Genomic DNA, 20930 nt, shown 5'->3' with positions numbered 1-20930 from the left:
AGCAAAAACATATTTCTGGACAAGTGACTAGTATGTTAAATTCAAAGGAGACAGAGACACGGGAGGCAATTGTTTCTGAATCTGCTTCATAATGGCCACAACTTACTGTGGATGTGCCTGGCTTCTCCTGGCTTGCTGAAGAGAAGGTGTAGGAGGAGGCAGCACAACTGTGATATGAAGGCACTGGTGCATGTGAGGTGATGTATAGGACAACAGGGTAATCATGAGAATGAGCTCCTTGTAGCCTGAGACTTTAATGGAAAATATAGGATCATGTACAATACTATGCTTGGAGGTTTCCTTTGTTACATTTTATATTGTAACTGATAGCTGGTGACCAAGAAAACTAGTTTCTGTTGCCTGCTGGGAGTCACTTACTGGTAAACAAATGATCTTCCTAATTTAGGGTTGGAGGTTTTTATTCTTGAAATTTTTTTAAAGATGGTTTTCTCCTCTCACTTTTTTTTCAGAAAACAAGGGCATGTATTATGCAAACAGATTCTACTACTGTAGATACTGAACTTCTGGAATAGCTGTGATATCATACATACAAATAAGTCATATGATGGTATGAAATGTTAAATGACTTCTGAAGAATCTTACTCTTAATAAAACCAGAGAAAGATTTGCCATTTTTCTGTTGCTTGTAAAATTAAGCTTAATCTTTCTCAAGTCACTTTATTTTCAGTCTTCTGGTAAGAAGTACAGTCAAGTGTTCACCACAGACTTCAGCTGCAGAAATCCACTACAAAGTCTGTAAACTCTTTCTTCGCCTCTTAGGAAGGGATTATGACAAACGATAAGTTATACTCCATGCCGCTGCTTGCAAACTTTGAATTGCTGTAAGCACGGCATCCTGCAGAGCTGCTGAACAGTGTAATGTAAGACTTGGCACTGGCTCTTCCTGCAGGTTTTGCCAGGGCCCTAGGTGTTTTTTTCTTCGTATCACATGAACTTAGTCTTCTGCACCATTAGAAACAAATACAGAAATGAGAAGTTAGTAAAGCTAGTGAGCAAAGTGGTTTTAGCTGCGTTTGAGTTGCTGAACCTTCAAACAATCAGAAGACCTTCTGCTGTAACCTCTTTTTCAAAATAATAGCGATGAAAGTCAAGATTTTGTCTTAATCTTCTTAAATTCAGGGCTGAAGGGAAGAAGAAGGCTGTCTAAATGTCTCCTAACTACCATTCACTCAGCATTTATTCATGAGGTAGTTGTGTACCATGTGAAGGAAGGCACCCATTTATAGGGTAACTTCACACTGGCTGGGGGTGGAAGGCTTTTTGCAATGGAGTAGAGCATGAACTTTTGCCTCTGGAAGTGACAGAGATCACTGCTGAAGTAGGGAAATAATTGTGGAAAAGAGGAAAAAAAAAATCAGGGCAGCAAACTGCCTTGTGCAGGCTTTCTGAACAGGAATGCCAGGCTGTTGGGGACACAATGCCTCTTGTGGTGGCTTAGAACAACTGCCATCAGAAGCCTTGCTACTATGTTATCCAGGTTTACTTGAACTGTTTCAATTTTGTAAAGGCTTTTTATCTCAGGTCTGGTTTTACTGAACTGGTGGCTCTTCAAGTTATGTTTCCAACATTCTGGATGTTACGTCTCTTGTGCCAGATGTTATTTAGAAGAAGTGTTTCTCTTTATGTTGGAATGCCTCACTGAGCAAAGAGTCACAAATTTCTGCGTTTTTTTCCCTGTTTAAAAATGTGCATAACCAGAAATTTAAGTGAAAAATTCTTGTGTGCCTTTTGCAGTTTTGAGATGAAAAACTTTGTAGTACTGGAATGATATTTAAACACTCAGTTTAAAATGGTTTTTTCACAAACATCAGCGAGATAATTATGAAATGATGAGCTTGAGTGTGACATTCAGTGGGTTTTTTTGTTTTTGTTTTTTTGTTACTGGAAATGTATTTTTTTTCCCCCTGCAGTTGCAGTGAAATCATGGATTTGATTTTTATACACATTTTTACCACAAGAATTTTGACCAATTTCAGGAACCTAGTTTTGTGACTGAATTCTAAGCCTCTTGTTGTAAGGAGCTTAGAGTCTGGTTTTACTTTGTAAGTGCTGATACAAGGTTAATGACAACTTCAGCTGTATACTCTATGTAAAAGATGTCTTCTATTTTAGGTTAGTATTTCAGATGTCTGGATGCCTCCATTTGTGTGTGGCCAGTGTGAATATGGCTGAACTTGACAACATCTAAGAACTATGTGATGGCATATATGAAATAAGTTTGGATGTCCTAGTTTTTAATGGAGACAGACCTGTGGCACAGGAGTTGTACCTGCAATTGACACTTCTGCTTTTGATGCAGACACAGGGTGAATGAAAAGGAAAATAATCACTCTGGTGACCTGTGGGTGTTATTCTGTGTGTCAAATCTTAGACACCTCAGTGAGAAGTTCTTCTGGCTCCACTTATTTTGTACCTGTTTGGGAATTTTCACCTCTAAGGCCCCAGCTAAGCATGTGTCAGGTGATACTTAACTAAGACAGGGTCTACCTTTTCCCACTGGAATATTTTAGTGAGGGAGTTATGTGGATTTTTAATGGTGATTACTTAATTGCCAAAACCTCAAGCAACTTTTCTTTTTCTTCATCCTTCCAAGGCAGCTGTTTCCTTCCTGATAGATTACTGTTGGTTAGCTCTCCTCTTCTCAAGGAATAACAGCATCATGGGATGGGTACTCCTGTGTAGCTAAGTCCAGTGCCCATCAATAACAGAAAAGCAAAGACAGTAGCACCAGCAATTAAAACACGTTCTGTATATCACTGAGCTAGTATTTTTAGGAAGCTGATGGAATTTGGCTTGTCATCTAACACGCGATTCTTTTGCCAAATGTCAGGTCTCCTGACCAGCCACCCAAGTTGCTCTGCCAACTGTCATCCTCCCTTGCAGAAAGAGGAATGCGATGGAGTCGGCAACTTGATGAAGAATTAACAGCCTCTGCCAGCATGCTCTAATTAAACAGCTATATAGACAACAGCTGTGAAAAATTCATCAATCATAGAATGTTTATTATTGGAATTAAAATGTCTCATAACTAATGCATAGATTTACATTGATTAACAACTCCTAGAAGGAACAATCTGTGTCTTACAGCTTACTGTGGACATTTTGAATGTCTGTATCACTTGCACTGTCAACAGTCTGCCTCTGGTTAGTTGACTGTAGTTAAAAGGTTTACCAGCTTCTTTGCAGCAGATTAGGATCTACAGCTGTAGAACTGCAACCCTGAACACTTCAAAAGAAGTCTAAATTCCTGTCAACATATGGGCTGTTGGATGTTCCAGTATACCAGTCTTCTAGGCATGTGGACAAGACTCTAGTTTTCACACTTGAAGTAATGCAGCAAAGAATAATCTTACTGCATCAACTTAAAAACCACATGGAGCTCAGAAATAAGATCATAATAAGTTGCCCTTATACCAGTATATGTTGCAGTCAAGCTTCTAAACCACCATACCGTATGTATAGAATAAGAGTCATTAAGGTTGAAAAAGCCCTCTAAAATCATCTAATCCAACCATCAACCCATCCCCACCATGCCTGTTAATCCGTGTCCCTCAGTGTCACATTTACCATTTTCTTGAAAATGTCCAGGGACTGTGACCCCACCGCCTCCCTGGGCAGCCTATGCAAATGCCTCACCGCTCTTGCTGAGAGGAAATTTTTCCTAACGTTCAACCTAAACCTCCCCTGTGCAACTTAAGGCCATCACCTCTTGTCCTATCACTGTTACCTAGGAGAAGAGGGTGACACCCCAAACCTCCTTTCAGGGAATTGCAGAGAACAATAACGTCTCTCCTGATCCTTGTAATTTGGAGCCAGTGCAAGGCCTAAAGTCCCCCTTAAGTCTTCAACGTTTGTCATGTTCTGGCTAGAACCTATTGCATAAGTGGAACAAACTTTCAAGTTAGAGCTCTAATACAGCATCATTCTCCCTGAAGCATGAAACTTGCAGGAAAAAAGCAAGCAAGAGATTAACTCCAAGGTTCTGAACCCATGATGAGGTCTCTTGCTATCTTCAGTGATCAAGAAATAGTACTTCCAGAGTTGTGTGCTCAGTAAATGCTTTTCCTCATCTAGGGAGAAATAAATACTTGAAATATTCAGTGGCACTGACAGAGTTTGGAAGTTATATTTGAAAAAAAAAATTAAGAAATTAGAAAACTTTAATGGAGAAAAGATGTTATTTTAATTTTTGAATAGATAAAATACATGGAATGAAAGCTTGGAATGCTTTTGTGGTACGTTATTTAGCCATGCCATTTCTCTGCGTTAGCGTTTTGTTCATACTTATAGCACAAAAGGAATTTGGAGGTCTCAGAGCAGGCTGACTGGATATCTTTTAAGCATAAAAATAAAAGCAAGTATAAAATATGGTACGGAGATCTAATCTTTGGATTCCTGCCAGTTAAGCTCACCAGTCAAGACTATGCGACCATATTGTAAACTGTTCTCTTTTGTATTTGAAATTAACTCTTAGTCCAGACTCATGTCTGCATGCTATGGGAAATACTTTTTTGATGAGGCATTTAATATCAATTCTTGTTGTATGGTTAAGGTAAGAGGTAAAGAAGTTTGGGGTTTTTTTTCAGTAAGCAACTGGGACTTCTGTCAAGAGATGAAGGCTGTATCTGGAACATAGTTCATTCACTAAACTGTAACATGTTTTTCCTTTCCTTTTGACAGGCACTTTTTCTACGTGCTGAGCACAGCCCAGACTTCATTAAATTGTTTTCATAGCAAGATGAGAAAAAGGACCTTTCAGATGGATCTTATAGAGCTCCTGCTGCCAGATAGTTCTGAACTTTCATGCGGCCTTGGTCCCGAAGTACTGTTGACTTCAGTAAAGGTAAGACTAGAAGGCATTGTAGCCTTTTCTCATAAGAAGGAATTGCACACACCCTGTCCTTTAACACTTGCCACAGAGTACTACAACAGCAAGACAAGGTAAAATCAACAGAAATAGTAGAATCTTTATGAATATTTAGTGGGTCTTGCAACAACTTATGAAGACTGTAGTCCTTGTTTGAGCTGATTTTTCCGTTTATGTGGAGAAATGAGCTGGCAGAATGTGCCTTGCTCTTAAGCTTATTCACTTTTTAGCCTTGCACCAGAGGAAAACCTAACTCTAGATAGTACATACTGTATGTTGGTGAGGCAGATCTATTAAGTTGCCGTGTGCAAAACATAATTTATTTCTGACATAAGAATATACCTCTTATAAATTTGTCACATGCTCATATGTTGTAAGGGGTTTCTGTGCCAAGTTCTGTGTACGTGGTTCTTAAGATTTCCCTTAAGGTGTTAAGAGAACATGGAGCTTCTGGACAAGAGAGGTTTTAAAAGGCACTGGCCTTTTCCCCACTGCAGTGTTTGACTTCTCTGCCATCCTTGCAATATTTATTCTATTTAAGAACAGTCAGAAATGCTACTAATTCAGCAGAGAAGTTAATCAGTGCAGACTGTAAATGTTTATTTGTTTTTTAATAGCAGAAATTATGTTATAAATGACTCTCATCTATTGTAAAAACCTGCTATTAGTTTGTAACCTAGCTTTTTATTGCAATAGCTGTTGGTGTTGCAAAAGTGAAACATGAATTTGGTATTAACTCTGGAATAACCAACCAATCACAAAATGTATAACCATGCTGCATTTAAAAATTTGACTTCAACACAAAAAAGATTATTACATGCATATTGACAGACACCAAATGAATTGACTCTTTCAGAAAACTGCTTTTGTCAGCTTCTCAAATCTAAATTAGTATGAATTCATACTTATGATAAACATTACATCTAAGCTCTAAGCATATTATGATAATTGGTTAAAGTTCTCAGTTTTTCAAATAAGTGTAAAAAAAAAAAAAAAAAAGGTGTGCATTATCTTTTTATTGAATGCAACTTCACAGATGCTTCTGAAATTTGATAGCAAAATTATTTTTTGAGAAAGTTGTAGGCTTTTTATAATATTTTCTTGGTAGCAATGACTGTTTTTATAATGCTGTAAATGTACCTAGTAGTGTTCCAAACTGAGCATTTGTCAGTATTTGGAAGTGAACTAAGATAACATTTGTTTCAATTCGCCGTTCACTTTCTGCTGTTCTGTGTGTGGGCATTCATATTTCAGATTATGTATCCAAATTAGCAAGATTTTTTGAAGTATATTTTGTAGGTCACTTCTACCTAGATATGAAGCAGATGTTTATACTGTGGTAGCACTGTCTCAGAATGATGAGCTGCTCCATAGTTGTGCTTCATGCAGGAAACACATTCTGTGCTGTAATGACTCCCAGCATCATAAACAAGGAAAGCTAAACAAATTCAGGTCTGAGATGGGGTGTAACAGAGAGGAATTACCAAAACACAATTTCTGCTGAGAATGAGATGATCTGCTTAGAGAACTTTGTTTTAGAGAAAAATTAGGAGAATGAGAAATAACAGGATTAGCTTATTGGAGAGAAAAACTACATTAGGTGTGGAGGACAAAGTATCTTAAAAATGACAAAAATAGAGACGGTACGCAGAGAGCTATGTTGGGGAAACTGTATGTGTTGCGGGCAGAAATAAAACTGTTACACGTAATTAAGTTTACTCCAGAGAACTGAGAAATTGCCTTCACGTTTTCCCTTATTTTGAAATGTTTTGCTCTTGCATATTGAGAGAAATCTTCACTTTAATACCTTAATCAGAACTGTCTTTTTTTTCTGCAACTACTGTGTTCTTCATACTTATTCCAGTCTGGACTGCTGGTCAGACACTATTGAGCCACTTACATTGATTGAAGTTTTTCCAATTCTGCAACATCATCTCTAATGCAATGAATGAATCTAATGACCTAATCATCTTTTTTTGTGTGTGCAATATTTGTGTCTTTTGAGAAGTTTGGAAGGTTATCCAGCTGTTGATGCATTGGATTCTGTGTTGGCAGTATCTTCATGATAACGAATATGAAAGGTGTTGAAATTTTTTTGAACTAAGATGAGTGCACTGTGTGTGCTCAGATACATAGTTGGAGACACTGAGATGTCACCATAGAGAGAATATTACTTTTACATCAAGATCTCAACTTCTGGGAAGTCTAGCGTTTGTATGAAAATCAAGCCACACTTTTTTTCAGAATATTCTCCATATTAAGCATGTGTTTTCTGAGGATTTTCAAGTAAATATATTCATGAGTAAGTATGTATAAATGAGATTATTTGTGGACTTTAATTATGACATGCATGTACAGTGCTTATCACTTTAGCTTCTGAAAATGTTCCCATTTCAAGGGGCAATTCCTTGTTGTTGGTTGTTGTTTTTTGTTTTTAATTAGCCATTGCCTGCTTTGTACTTTTTATAAGGATATTTTAGCTGATTCCAGTAGTGTCATTAGGTCTGATATTCAGAGAAGCCATCTGGACTCATCACTGACCTGCTAGGAGTATAAACTTAAGTAAAATACTGCATAAAGCTGTGAGTTATTGTATAGATGAAAATCTCACAAAGGCAACATTAGTCTATATCGGCATGAATGTGAAACAGATAAGATGGTTGTACGTCATTAACTGCATGCTTTTTTCCTTGCTTGTTTTTTCCTTCTCTTTTCCTCCTACTAAAACACAATTTATTAGAAACTCATCTAGTCCAACAGTAGCTCAACACGATTATCTGCTAGCTTCAGATGGCACATTTGGTCTTCTGGTACATCTCAGTTGTTGCTTTTGTGGATCTGACCCTGAGATTGGGATGTGCAAATCTTTCTACCCAAAGGAAATGAAACCTACTGCTACTTAATGTTAGCAGGTACTTATTAAACAGTGGAAAGTCATTGCCAGCATCCTCTTCTGTCCTTTGCTGAGGTGAACTTGCATTGGACAGGCTTTATGCTTTTATTGAAGGACATGTACTGCAGATAATTTAATGAGGAAAAGTGAAGTATATGTGAATCCCTCCTATGCTGATGCTGTTTTAAAAGGTTGATTTATGATGCAAATTGGAAATAGTCAGCTTTAAATAGTTAACTGGTAGCACAACATCATTATGCAGTATGCTGTTGCCTGCATGTAACCATAGAAAAAACCCACAGGTATTGGCACAGATGGGAGGAACAATCATAAACCTGTTATCAAAATATCTTAATTTTCAGAGGGGATTTTCCATTCGTGTGCAGGTGTGGTTACATATTTCCAAGTTTGGTAAATATAGCCATGAGAGCTGGAATATTTTTAGTACCCTTTTAAAAGAGAATATATTAGAGTAACTGCAGGCGTGTGCATCTTTCTCAGGGAATCTTCTTGAACAAGTGCTTGTTAATCCATGAGATTTTACTCAGCTATTTACTTTATAAAAAGATATTTCTGATCTACCTGAGTTTATATTGACTTCTTAGGGTCATGAATTTTCTCCTTTCCCTGTGCAGGTGTGGTACCTGTATCACTTCCCCAATCCCTCTTGGCTTGTGCTACATGCAGAGCATCAGTGCTCAGGGGTCAGTATTAGGTGGGATTGAAAGGAAGAGATAACAGTGAACACTACAGGCTGCAGTTTCTAGAGTGCCTGTGAATCGGAGACTGACCTGTGCAAGGTTTTCATAAATGTTTTATTCTTTTATTTTAATCCTAACCAAATAAAACTTAGACTATTGCTCAAGAAATAGAGAACTGAATGAGCAAAGTCCTGCTGAGGAGGTGATGGTTGAACTCCTGGGTAATGAATGAAATGGAAAGTACTTTCTGCTTTGAGCAGTAAAGAGCTTTATCTCCCTTTTGAAAACTCAATAGACACATCCATCAGGCAGTCTGACAGGGAAATTAAATTGGGTTACAGCACTGCAAGAAGTCCAGATTACGTTCCTGCTGAGTAGTAACAAATTGTGGTGAACTTTATAAAAAAAAAACAAAAAAAAACTTCCTGATTTTTTTACAAAATAATCCAGTCTAGATCTAGACAGTGCTAGAAGAGATGCTGAGGAGAGTTCTGGAAAAGCTTGGTGTTCCTTAATAAGGAATTTTATTCCTTATAATAAAAATAAAATTACAGATATGGCTTTCCTGCAGAACCGCTTGTGTTCTCTGTTCCTTTTTAAGGACACCAAATCTGCACAAGGACTAAATGGCTTTGTTTTTGTTTACTGCAGAATGGAAAAATGAAAAATATTATTTTCCTGGCCTTGGGGGAGTACATTTTCTGTCCTGATTGTGGTAGGTCACTAAGTTCTACTAAATGTGATAGGAGAGGCAAATGTTCTACTAGGGATCTCAATAGGACTTGATTTTATTTTACGCCCAGTGAACTTAAATACAGTAATCAAATAAGAAGATTTTAATCTAAATTACCTCTTGGATATATTTCAAATAAACTGGTGTTTTAGTAACCTTTGTTAATCTTCTGTTTATTTAGAAAGGTGCTCTTGCATGCAGCTGAGATCCAGGTGCTTTTCAGCTTGGTGATGCTCATTTCTAGAACCATAGCCTATCTCTGCTTCTCTTATCTCTCTATCCTGGGCTCTGAATATTCTGCAACTTGAGGCAACTTCTCAGGGCCATTAGAGATGTGCCTGAAGATAGGAATTCTTGAAAACAGGTCCAGAGTTGTTTTCAAGTTTGTGAACTTCAGCCAGCTGTTCCATTAATGTGGCTGTCAGATTTTTAAACAAAATCTGAAACAAGAGGGTTTCTGATGTCAGATTCTTTGTACTTTCTGAAAAGCTGTGTATTCATATGAAAAAATAATATTAACTGTTCATAAATCTGTGTGTATACAGGTATGTAGGATAAACTAAAATGCGCATGTGAGATTCTAGGTTATTTTTTTTAATGAAAGGAAGTTCTTCCTCTTCTTCATGAACTCTCCCAGAACAATTACATTTAACTATATCACCTAGGCTATTTTTGAATAACACTTATTCTTAGGTCCCTCCACTACTCCTCCCCCCCCCCCCCCCCCCCCCCCCCCCCAAAAAAAAAAAAAAGAGAGCCTTAGACATTCTCTTTTGTTCTTTCTCAGTAGGCAATAGGAGTAAAATGTTTCTTTTACTGGCTTCTGCTTTACACATTGCACTCTTGCCTTAAGCAATTCAAAACCTAAATAAATCTTAACTCACAGAAGATGTAAGTATGAGAAATCTCATTCTTCTTCTGGAACGGCTTAGGGGCTGATTGTTTATTTAACAAGTTGGTGCCCTGATTTTGCCACTGACACTCTTTGACAAAAATCCCTCGCTCACATACAAACTTAAGTTGCAAAAAGGGAGAAAATCAGAAAGAAAGATGAGTCAGTACTCAAAGCTATGAAGATCTGCTGATGTAGGTATTTTCAGTGATTTTTAAATATAGTTAAAAATTACAGTGCCGATGATCTCTGAATCCAGTAACGTTCTGATGTAACCAAACCAAATGAAATCTTTCTACTCGTTGTTGATCGTCTGAGTTACTATGTGCAACTAGTTTGGGGAAGAGGAAATGAATCTGAAGAAAGATCTGGAAGACTGCTTTAAAAATCATAACATACTACTGTGAGATTTGAATAGTGTGCACAGGATTTTTGCTGCCTCACAAAAAGTGAAAGTGTTTTATCGTTGGATGTCCAAAACCAGGGTTGTTGAGTAGTTATATTTGGGAGTAGTCTTTTTTTCCATTCACTGTAGTGGCTAGGAGCAGACACTTTGTGTCCCTGTCAATAGCATTTCACACAGAGTATGAAGTGCCGAAACCAACTGGAAGAGACAGTGCTGAAGCTGATATTTTGTTTGTGGATTACTTATGTAGGAGAAAGTACTATATATAAACATGAATCCAAAATGCTTTTCATTACTGTATGATTCCCTTTCCACTATACAGTGTTTTCAGTACATAAAATTTTGTTTTACTCAGGCAACTTTCTTAAACTTTAAAACATTGACTAACCATCCAGGAAGAGATGATCTTTCTGATGTTCAGTCCTTCAGTGCTTCTCGTTTTCAATTCTTTTTCATATGAGAAAGCAAGAAAGGTGTATGGAACAGACTAAGGAGAAGGAAGAAGATGGGAAAAGCACTTCTTATATTTTATATGTATAATTTTATATATTTTATATCCTATTTCCAAATAGGAAAGTGAAAATTTTCCCAAAATAAAAGAAAGGGCAGAAAGGAAAGTGAAGAGACTTTATTTCATGTCATGGATGTTCTTGCATCTGTCATACGTGTTCCTCTTTTTTTATTTTTTATTTTTACAAGATCAAGCTATCACATTTCCCTAGATGAGATTTCCTATGCTTGTCACAATTCAAGTCTCAGCAAGCTCTTGTACAATTGTTTTGAGTTCATTTCTGACAGTGTGAACTTTGGTTTTTACCTTATATACTGTATTAAGACACCATTCGAGTAAGGAAAATTTTCAGTGTCTTTGCATTACTTGGGATGTTTTTTTTTGGTCTTCAGGACCAATATTTAGGTATGATTTCACCTTGTAATCAGACAAATATAAACAATTTGAACTGTAACAAGATTAGTCTACACTGTTCTCAAGGAGGAATTTGAGCACATGATTCTGATATGTTCAGATAGCTTATACTGCTAAATGATACGCATTAAAGAGGGTGGACATTGTAATTAAATTCTACTTCATAGCATCTTGATGACTGCTTAAATTTAACGGTATGAAATTGAACCAGATTAGAACATGACACTTCCTTGATTGCACAAAGGGAATCTTGGATGGAGTAGATATGTGGTTTCTCAAATTATATGAAGTTGGTGAATTCAAACCCCCTTAGAATTTTTTCCGTATTATTTTGATTTGAGCACTGTGTAAACTCGGAGTTAAGAAGTGGAAAGTTTTACTTTAGTTTGAATTTAATCTGAAATGATTTACTCGACACTTAATATTTATTTCTTAACTCACTTGAAATGCACATTTAAAAATATAATTTAAAAGTGAAGATAGCTTTAAAATAGCATACTGTGTCTCCTAAGCTGGAGTAAAACCCAGCATCTCAAGCTATCTTGAATTAAAAATCTTACTCTTCTTTCATTACTCTCCTCTCCCCCTTAAGAAAATGGACTTGAAGCAGTTTAAGAAATTTTGTAGAAATAATTTATTTTAAAGTAGCTTCAATGAGAAAATATTATTACTTGTTTCATTTCTGATATTAAGATCTTTCCTCAGTCTTTTTGTCGGGAAAGTTTTGACTCTGGTGTTCTAATTTGTTGAGGGGATTCAAAGGGATAGGAGACCAGGGTAAATGTATGTATTTTGATGAAATCTTCCCAGCCAGTTCTGCTCTGTAGTCTTTTCTAGGCTTGATTTGAACTAAGGGATTCCCTCCCATATCTACATCTGCAATTTCATTGTTTGACCTATTAACTAATGCATACAGCACATCTTTTATTTCCAATACTTGGTAGCAAACAAGAGTACCTGCAAAAAGAGAATTGAATGCTAATAAAAACTTATCAACGCTACATTTCACATTGTATAGTCACTGAATTTGGTATTTTCTGAGTTGGTTACACTAGATTACTTTATAGTACTTTGTGATTGAGCAGGGAGCATGACTTTTTTTGAATAATTTCATTTCCACGGCAGGGTGACTTAAATTAGTGTCTGACATCCTTCTAATACGCTTAGAAATCTTTGGAACAATAGATCTGAAATTTGAGCACTTTCATTCTGGTAGAATAAGAGCACAGGGGTGAAGTTGGATGGGCTGGATACGCAAGCATTGTTCTCTTGAAAACTTATCGAAGGTAGATCTTATCATGTGTGTGAACACTGCATATGAATACCAGTGGATCACATGGAGAAGTTATGGCCCAGCAGAAACTGTTGCACCTCACAGGGACAGAATGAGTCCAGGACTTCACCCAGTGAAGTAATGGAATGCATATACTTAAATATTAGACACTAACAGTGGAAGGATCCAACTTCTGACCTGACTCTCTATGTTGTAAGATTTCTTTTAAATAGTTATTAGACCTATTCAACAGCTTTCTTTCAAAAACTTGCAACCTGATGCTTTACAATGCAGAGTTTTAGAACTCTATAAAAATATAAAAAAAATGTGTTAGTCTGTGGGTTTTTCTGTTTGGTTGGTTGTTTATTTTTTTTTTTACCTCGGAGATATCATTAGATGTCATTTAGGAAGAGATCATAGCCACAAAGAAGCAAACTATTTCTTAGACATACAGAAAATACAACTGCATATGAAATGCTTAAAGAATGATGTACTATTAAGCTGAAATACTTTCTAGCAGCCATGTGCATTCCTTTGCAGATGTAATGTTTCAGTTGTACACTCCACTCTTCAGGTTAAAAATTCTTCTGCACTTACCATGGTGTTATCAATATAACAGCAGTAAGCAGTAAGCATACAATTTTTTCCCCTTAATTTCCTTGACTTGTACATCTCTTCCCATGACAGACGGGACTGGAACTAATGTGTATTGAAGGGGAAGTTGTGTGGTACAGGTTTGTGTGGTGACTGAGCATGTTCTTTAGTACTCCCTACAGTGTATTTTCAGGTTGCTCAGTCATCTGAACAGAAGTTTGGAGTTCAGCTGGCATTTAGCACAGATGATGTCATCAGACCCAGAGGGTATACTCGCACAGCAGAACTCAAATGCTGTTGTTAACCAAATATTGATGTAAAGTTAGTACATTATACATTAAGCTTATGCAGTGTTGCTGGTGGTGTTGCTACAATGTCTTACATAATGAACTATACTGAATTGTTCTTTAAATAAGGTGGTGAGTTTTCTAAGGATCTACAAGTAAATAGTATATGAAGGCAGTTTTTTGACATTCTTCTCTGAGATTCTCAACTGGTAGTTCTCTGTTTTTTCAATAATCTAAAGAGCATTTCTTCATGTCTAGATTGGAATTTGGGGAGAATTTGAGAAAATAGAGACAAACAGTTGGAAAAAAAAGACTAATAAGAGACACAGGAAAGTATAGTGGCAGAGGATTGTGTGGTGAAGTACAATGGCTATTCTGAAGGTTTTGTTAAAATTTAAAATAAATCTAAGCCTAATCTGGAACAACATGCCTAGAGAAAAATGCTGTTTGCATGCAACTTTAAATGCTGACAGTGTAGGGAGGAGTGTGTGATAATTGCTATTCTAAAATAATAAGCCATTGTAATAGCAATCTAACTGTCATGTAGTAAACACACCCCCAAGCATTAAACCAGAACATCCAAAGACGATTTTATGCAAGCAACACCTTCATATCCCTCCAAGCACTTTTCATCAGCCACTCTATTTATGGCTTTGTTCATTTTTTCATATGCTCACAATTCAATAATAATCAGAGGTAAGGTCGATCTACCAAAACTTAGTTACTAGAAAGGATCAAATACAATAGTTTGATCCTGACTGGAATTTCAGAGAATGGAAAATCTGCAGTGTATGGATTTGTACTGGAGTTATCTTAGTACACAAATGATACCTTGATAGTACACAAACGTCACCTTAAGGACCACAGATAAACAATCTTAAAACTGGATGGCAGCAACAGCTACAAAACTGCTTCTTGTGAGATTGAGCTTGTGGGACATTGGCAAGTTTTGTGTATGGGTGTTACCATTGATGACTCAAGAGCATGTGAGCACTTGTTTTCTAGGTGTGGGTGTCTGTTTCTCTTCATCTGCATATGGTGGCTTGTTGTGTCTTTTATTTTGCTGCTTCTCAAAGAAAAAGAAGCTAGTTCATCGGGAGTTGTTTTCTTTCTTTCAAGCTTGTAAGTTGTCACAAAATTCCTGTTCTTACATTCCCAGTTTCTGTACTGAGCAAGGTCTTTTTGGCCAGTTCCAGTAAAGAATGTAGATGCTATCCTGCTAGCTCAGGCATGTAAATCCATCACATCGACCCTTAAAGTCCTGCTCAGTTTTCAGCTATGTTCTGCAGGCATTACATTTCACAGCATTTGCATTTTCAAAATTGAAGTCAGTTACATGCTTGAATGATCTGCATTTCAAGGCATATTTTTTTTTGCCTCTTTCAGTGCCAGAGCCTGACTTGTCAGGTGTATTCACTCTGCACCGTATGGATAGGTACCAGGTAGGCTCATGGTCACCTCTTGTTCATTCTGCTGGGGTGATGTGTTTTCATGCTACAGGACGCTGGTACTCAGAAAAGATAGAGCATCCTAGCTGGCCTATAAATAAATACTATTTAAATACTATTTTGATATTTCCACTATTAAAAAAAAAAAAAAAGAAAACCCTCTTGATGTCTACTATTTGACGTCTCATGAAAAGGTGCTGAATCATGCAGATATTTTTTACTCTGTGATGGATCAGAACTGGAATGCTGACAACTCTGAAGCATTTCTAAAAGGTTGGTAATAGTTCAAATCTCATCAGCTTCTGAGATTTTGTCTTTCTTTGGGAAGTTGGAATTTAATGCCTCTAGATGTGATGTCAGGCTTGAATCTTAAAGAAGACTTGGATGAAAATTCCTTCCTTCTTCTGACCCAATCTCTTTTCACCCATTGTGATATTACAGAAATTGAATTTCAGACCTCATGAGGTAAAGTTTCTGCTATGGTCAGCAGAAGTGTCTTTCTATCTGATTACCCTTGAGGTCAGAAGCACGTAATACATTCAGGGGTGTTTCTAATTGAACGAAGCTTGGAATATGTGAGGGTTGTAGACAGCAGCTGGCCCCAGCAGAGACTTAACAGATTTGCTGAGAACCTGCAAAGATCTTGGCAGCATGTCAACAAAGATACTGCAGGGTTGCTGGATGCCAGGAAAATGAGATCTTTGCTTTGCAGCAAAGGAAATGGTATTTAGGGAAGATGGGATTTAATAAATTACAATAGTAGCATTGTGAACAAAGCTGTATCTGAATGTTTCAAAGGCTAGGACTAGTAGGCAAGTTGTGTACTCTGTTTCATGGGTGAGTAAACTGAAGTAGAAGTAGGTAAAGGAAAGATAGGCTTTCTTATAGCAGACTATTATCAGAGCCAGGAAGAGAAGTAATCTGTTCCTATGTAAGAAAGAAATATACTTAAAAGAAGTGAAGAATGGAGGGAACAGAAACAGTGATGGAAAAATGGTTTAGCTGATTTAAAAGGATAGGAAAGAGAAGAATGGAGGCTGAGTGGTTAAAGTAGAACTGCTTGTGGGGAAAGATCACAGTGGATTTTGGAGGGATGTTACTGTCTTCCTGAAAGAACAAGAAATTGAGTCTATAGCATTAAGAGTTTCCTGCTTGCAGTGTCCAAATATACATTCAGATTTACTCTGATCATATATTTGCTAATGAATTGTTCTGGTAGAGTATATAGGCATTTCTTTGATAGTTTCAGGTGCTGGAAAAATTAGCTGTCTGTTTCTATGGAGTATAGTGATGCATGCCTCACCGTACTGGACCCTGAGAGAAGATATCAGATCAGTCTGCAAGCAACTACTTGATCTGTTTTGCTGATGTCCTCTTTGTCTCTTACTGGAGGTTTAGTGATAAGGTGATCTCCAGAGAGTTCAGTCAGAATTATAATGTTACAGAGGCAAAGCTGTTGTGGTTGAAGAGCTATTTTCATGATGAGAGAAAACTGATTCTCATCTAATCTGCAGATTAACCATGACACAAAGATTAGCAACCCAAATGGAGTATGCCTGCATGGAATATTCCTACTCCACATGTTACAGGGTCAGGTCTTCAAGGATGATAAAATTTGATGTTGCAGGCATCAGTAAACACTCAGTGTTCCACCAATTTGATATAAAGTATTTCAGATTTCCTCTCTGCTTACTTGGTAGGCCATTTTCAATTGTTAATCGCTATTCTTAGGACTCGATTCCCCTGTATCCTCTTAACGCCTTGATCATTTTGAAACCTGTGGATTTATTGACAGTTCTTTATTAACCAGGTAGCTTTGTTTTTTCAGCACAATGCTAGAGAGGAGAGAAGCAGATGCTCCTCTTCAGTTGGGAATAATTAAAAATGCCAGTTAACAAAATCCTTCTGACTTCTGCAGATCTGAAAGTAGCCATTAGCAGCTCTTGAAATCTCTCGGTTTGTTGCATCCCTGTGTTCCTTGTGTTCCAAAAGAAATAACGTGGCAGGCAGGATACCATTGAAAGTGTAATGCAATGGGTACCAGTGAAAATGCCAGATGGAGGGGGAATAAATCCCAAAGACAGACTAATAGTAAAATATATGGATGACAAGCAGCCTCTTGCTGATATGTAGGTCTATTTCAAGGTAGGACACAGTGTGGTCTAATTGTAGAGCTATTGAATGGGTCAAATCCCAGCCTCCTTCCATGTTAACTCAGCCTGATCAGGAAATAATGGCTTTAACCAGCAATCTTTCTGATCCTGTGACAGCTATAAAAACTTACAAAGAAATTTTCTGTTACTTTCTTTCTCCATTCCTCCTTCAGTTCCACTCCCCCAAATAACACTTAGTTGTAGATTATTGCCTTTAGCACAATAATTAAACTTCTTTAACAGAGCACAGAGCCTGGGAGAAGGTACAGTTGGGTGTGGTACAACGTGCAAGAGCTAAATAGATCCACAGAGATGTTTGCTTGCTTGTAGACTGCCAGCAGAAGCTTATACAGAAGAGAGAAAGCTGTGGAAGTCTCTTGAATCCTTGGGCATAAACTTTTATTTCTCAAAATACCATTAAAGTAGGGAGCTGGTGGAAGCAAGCTGGTCAATGCGACTTCAAAGGCACGGGGAATTTTGACAGCAGCTGCTGTTTGTCAGAGATCTATAGACTAACTTCCTGCTGTAAGAGGCCTTCAGCTAGTTCAGCTGGAGAGTTACTGGGGGAAATCCTCACCCTCTTGTCTTTTCAGCAGAGCACACATAACCAGGACCATGCCCAGAGCTGAGAAGGGGTACTGGTAGATTCTCAATCAGTAAAATTATGTGGGTGGAGACATCAGTGTGGTGCTGTGGGTGAGGGAGAGATGTTCTCTTCTGAGTAGTGTATGCACATGTCCATCAAGGTCTTTGTTTACAGAAACTCCCAGATGAGAGCACACTTCTTTCATCACATCTCAGCTAACATCAAATAAAAATCCTTGCTTTCTCCTCTGCCTTTCTTTCTCTTTCAGTTAACAATGCACTATCACTTTTGTTCAGGGCAGATGCATGTTTTCTTTCCAGTGTTCAATTCCCCTCACAATAATCTTTATCTACCAGTTTTGGAACTACCCTTCTCCAGGAGGATTTAATTTCTTTCAAAAATTGCATTTCCACTAAATCAATAACCTACCGGGAATCTTTGGCAAAGGACTGAGCTTTGGTGCAGTAGGTGTCTCTAGATTTAGTGGCCTGTATCATCATCTTTGTTGGAACTCATTCTTTTGCTAAAGTTTAACTCCTCAGCTGCGGAATCCAAACCTCTTGCATTTATTTCTGTCCCTGCTGAAGCAAGCTGTCCTATGCTAAGAGAGCTATATAGTAATCTCAAGAACATACAAGCATTTTCTCTGTCTCCTGTACTGATGAAATTCTTTCCTCATTAAGCATACTACATATCACAATCCTTCATGCAAAACTCAGCACCAGGTTTGAACTCCTTTAGGTTAAAAATGAATCTGAATATGCTGCTTCATACCAAGAAAAGTCATTCTTTTGCATATCTGTGGTTTTCAAATGCAGTCGTGAATCCTGAAATGAGGAGGATAAAAACCACAATGAGATATTTTGAAAGTTTAGTCTGGCATCTGTCCATACTTGACTCTTTTTCTGAACGGAGTAGGGTATGTTTGTAGTGAAATGGGAAATCCAAAAGAAAGCTGTATGTTCAAAATTCTGGCAATGTATTCAGCCTCTCAGAAGTTCGTAAAGTAAAAGAAATGTCAAATGTCAACTTGCTCTAGAAAAACAAAATGTAATTCCTGTTTTCTCAAAAGCATTTTTGGTTTCCATTTTTTAAAGCATCAGAGATTCTGAAAACTACATTTAGGTGAAATTTAGATATCTGCTCAATAAAACTTTTTAACCTTGCTGACTTTTGGGATTGGGAGGTTGAGGAATTAAAGATGGTGGGGGGAAACCCAAACCAAAAAAAAAAATTGATTACCAAGTTGTAGTAATTTTTACACCACGCTTATCAGAGTTGGAGTCAGATTTGAGTGCTCTCAGCTTTTGTTGCTTATTGGAAAGTTTTCTAGAGCTGAGAGTTCCTCACAGCCTTGGTAACTGCTTCCCAACTGCTTGAGCTCAAATCCCAGTTTCATATGCCCATAGTCACAGACCTTACATATGTATCTTACAGGTTTTTGTGCATCTCTCACAATGTTACACCATGTATGTCTGTGTGGGCAATGAGTGCTATAGCAAAGATACCAGGTTCTACCTTGTAAAGACAGTGCATATACTCATACATGGGGCTTGTACTTCTGCCTTTTCTTCTTGAGGTTGTGGGTTCAAAGACAATTTGCATCACTTGTCAGCACATCATCTTGGTCAGTGTTGTCAAATAATGATATTAATGAAGAGGAAATGTGTTTCCAATTCCTTTTAAATTTATTTTGTATCGGGAGAAAAGAAGATGGACCTTAATTTTAAAACTCCTGCAACAAGCCCTGGCAATTTGGTCTGAGGAAACTGCACAGTTTATCTGTGTGCACTTTGGGAAGTATTATCAGGAAAGGGCTCTGAACCCAATCAGGGACACAGCCTAAGGTTTGCAAATGAGCTCTCTTGGGGAGTCTGCTGTACCCTTCTTTAGAATTACTGGATACATGGGTTGGAATGGCTCATGCACGTGTCAATTACAGAGTGTGCTCATACAAAGTGTATGGATATTGTTTGGAAAGCACTGTTAAAGTTTTGGCTTATATAGGCACATTCTGTGGCCTGACAGGATTACTCCCGTTGGAGTAATAACTAAGAGTTTTGCTTACTTAGGGCCTGTTCCTACTCCCTTTGAAGCTAATGGCATAATTCCCAGTAATGTTTAGCAGTGCAGCTTTAAAGCTGATAGAATTTGATGTTAGAGGCCTCAGTCAGTGCTCACTGAAGTACACAGGGGTTTCCCCAGTTATTTCAGTAAGCTTTGGATAGAACTGCAAATTCATGAAAATAATTACCATCTCTATAGAAGTTGTTATGAGTTCTATACTTAACAAAGAAGAAAGTCAAGAGAATTTCTTTACACTGGCTGATACCACGCGCTTTTTTGTAACACTGAAATATTTACTTCAAGTAAGTTCCCAGAAGTTTGGAACAACCGCATCCAAAAGCAATAGACTTGTTAAATTGAAAAGGACATTTTATGTTGTGCCACATCTCTTGTGACTGCTGAATACGCTGAGCTTCTACTGATGGAGGAACTGCAAATCTCACGGTATCTCAGCCTTCAGGCTCCTAATCCCAGCTAGTCAGGCCTCACAGCATCTGCAGGGAAATGGCAATGATGAAAAGAGATGTTTCAGCTGCTTGAAGAAAAAATAGCTGGCAATTTCTCATCTCAAAGTCTGGTACCCCTCAGAACCATCACAAGGTATGAAAAATATTCCCTCTAGTTTCAGTATGCTCTTTGACACACAGGAGTTCCCTTTAGTTCTGAAATTGCCTTCACCTACATTTCTCATATGCTACTGGGAGTTTGCCAAAGCACAGTTATTTTTGTACTTGGACTTTGGTACGTCAGACTTGCTAAACTAGATCTTTAAAGGGATACAGAAAAAATACAGCAAACCGGGGAGAAGCACAGAAAGATAATAGAGGAAGTTTGTTAGCATCCACTTGTTTGGTTCAACAGGTCTTTTGGTCTAAAGGGCAGACAAGAGAGCCTATCTCATGGTTTTAAAGGGAGAATGGAGAAGGAAAAGGGAATTTGTTGTTGCGTGGGTGTGAGTATTTCATTTGTATACTGCTGATCTACTGGGTTGCTTTAAATGAAGGACAAAAATTTCTCATTTTTTTTCCTTCTATTTGGATCTCCTTATATTCAGTTACAATATATGAGGGCTACTCCATAAGTA

The 20930-nt window shown here is 37.6% G+C and overlaps 1 protein-coding gene across 3 annotated transcripts in view; it reads left to right on the top strand.

Moving 5' to 3' along the window:
- The window catches only part of LOC107051846 (insulin receptor substrate 1), a 292419-nt gene that overhangs the window by 181277 nt on the left and 90212 nt on the right, over window positions 1-20930 (top strand). For all 3 annotated transcript variants that reach the window (XR_006930914.1, XR_006930913.1, XR_006930912.1), the window contains one exon: window positions 4702-4864. The gene's annotated coding sequence lies outside the window, so the exon portion shown is untranslated. The remainder of the gene's footprint in view (window positions 1-4701; window positions 4865-20930) is intronic.

The sequence above is a fragment of the Gallus gallus genome, chromosome 9 (assembly GCF_016699485.2).
Source record: "Gallus gallus isolate bGalGal1 chromosome 9, bGalGal1.mat.broiler.GRCg7b, whole genome shotgun sequence".
NCBI classification, from domain to species: Eukaryota; Metazoa; Chordata; class Aves; order Galliformes; family Phasianidae; genus Gallus; species Gallus gallus.
This window is presented reverse-complemented; position numbering and strand designations above follow the sequence as displayed.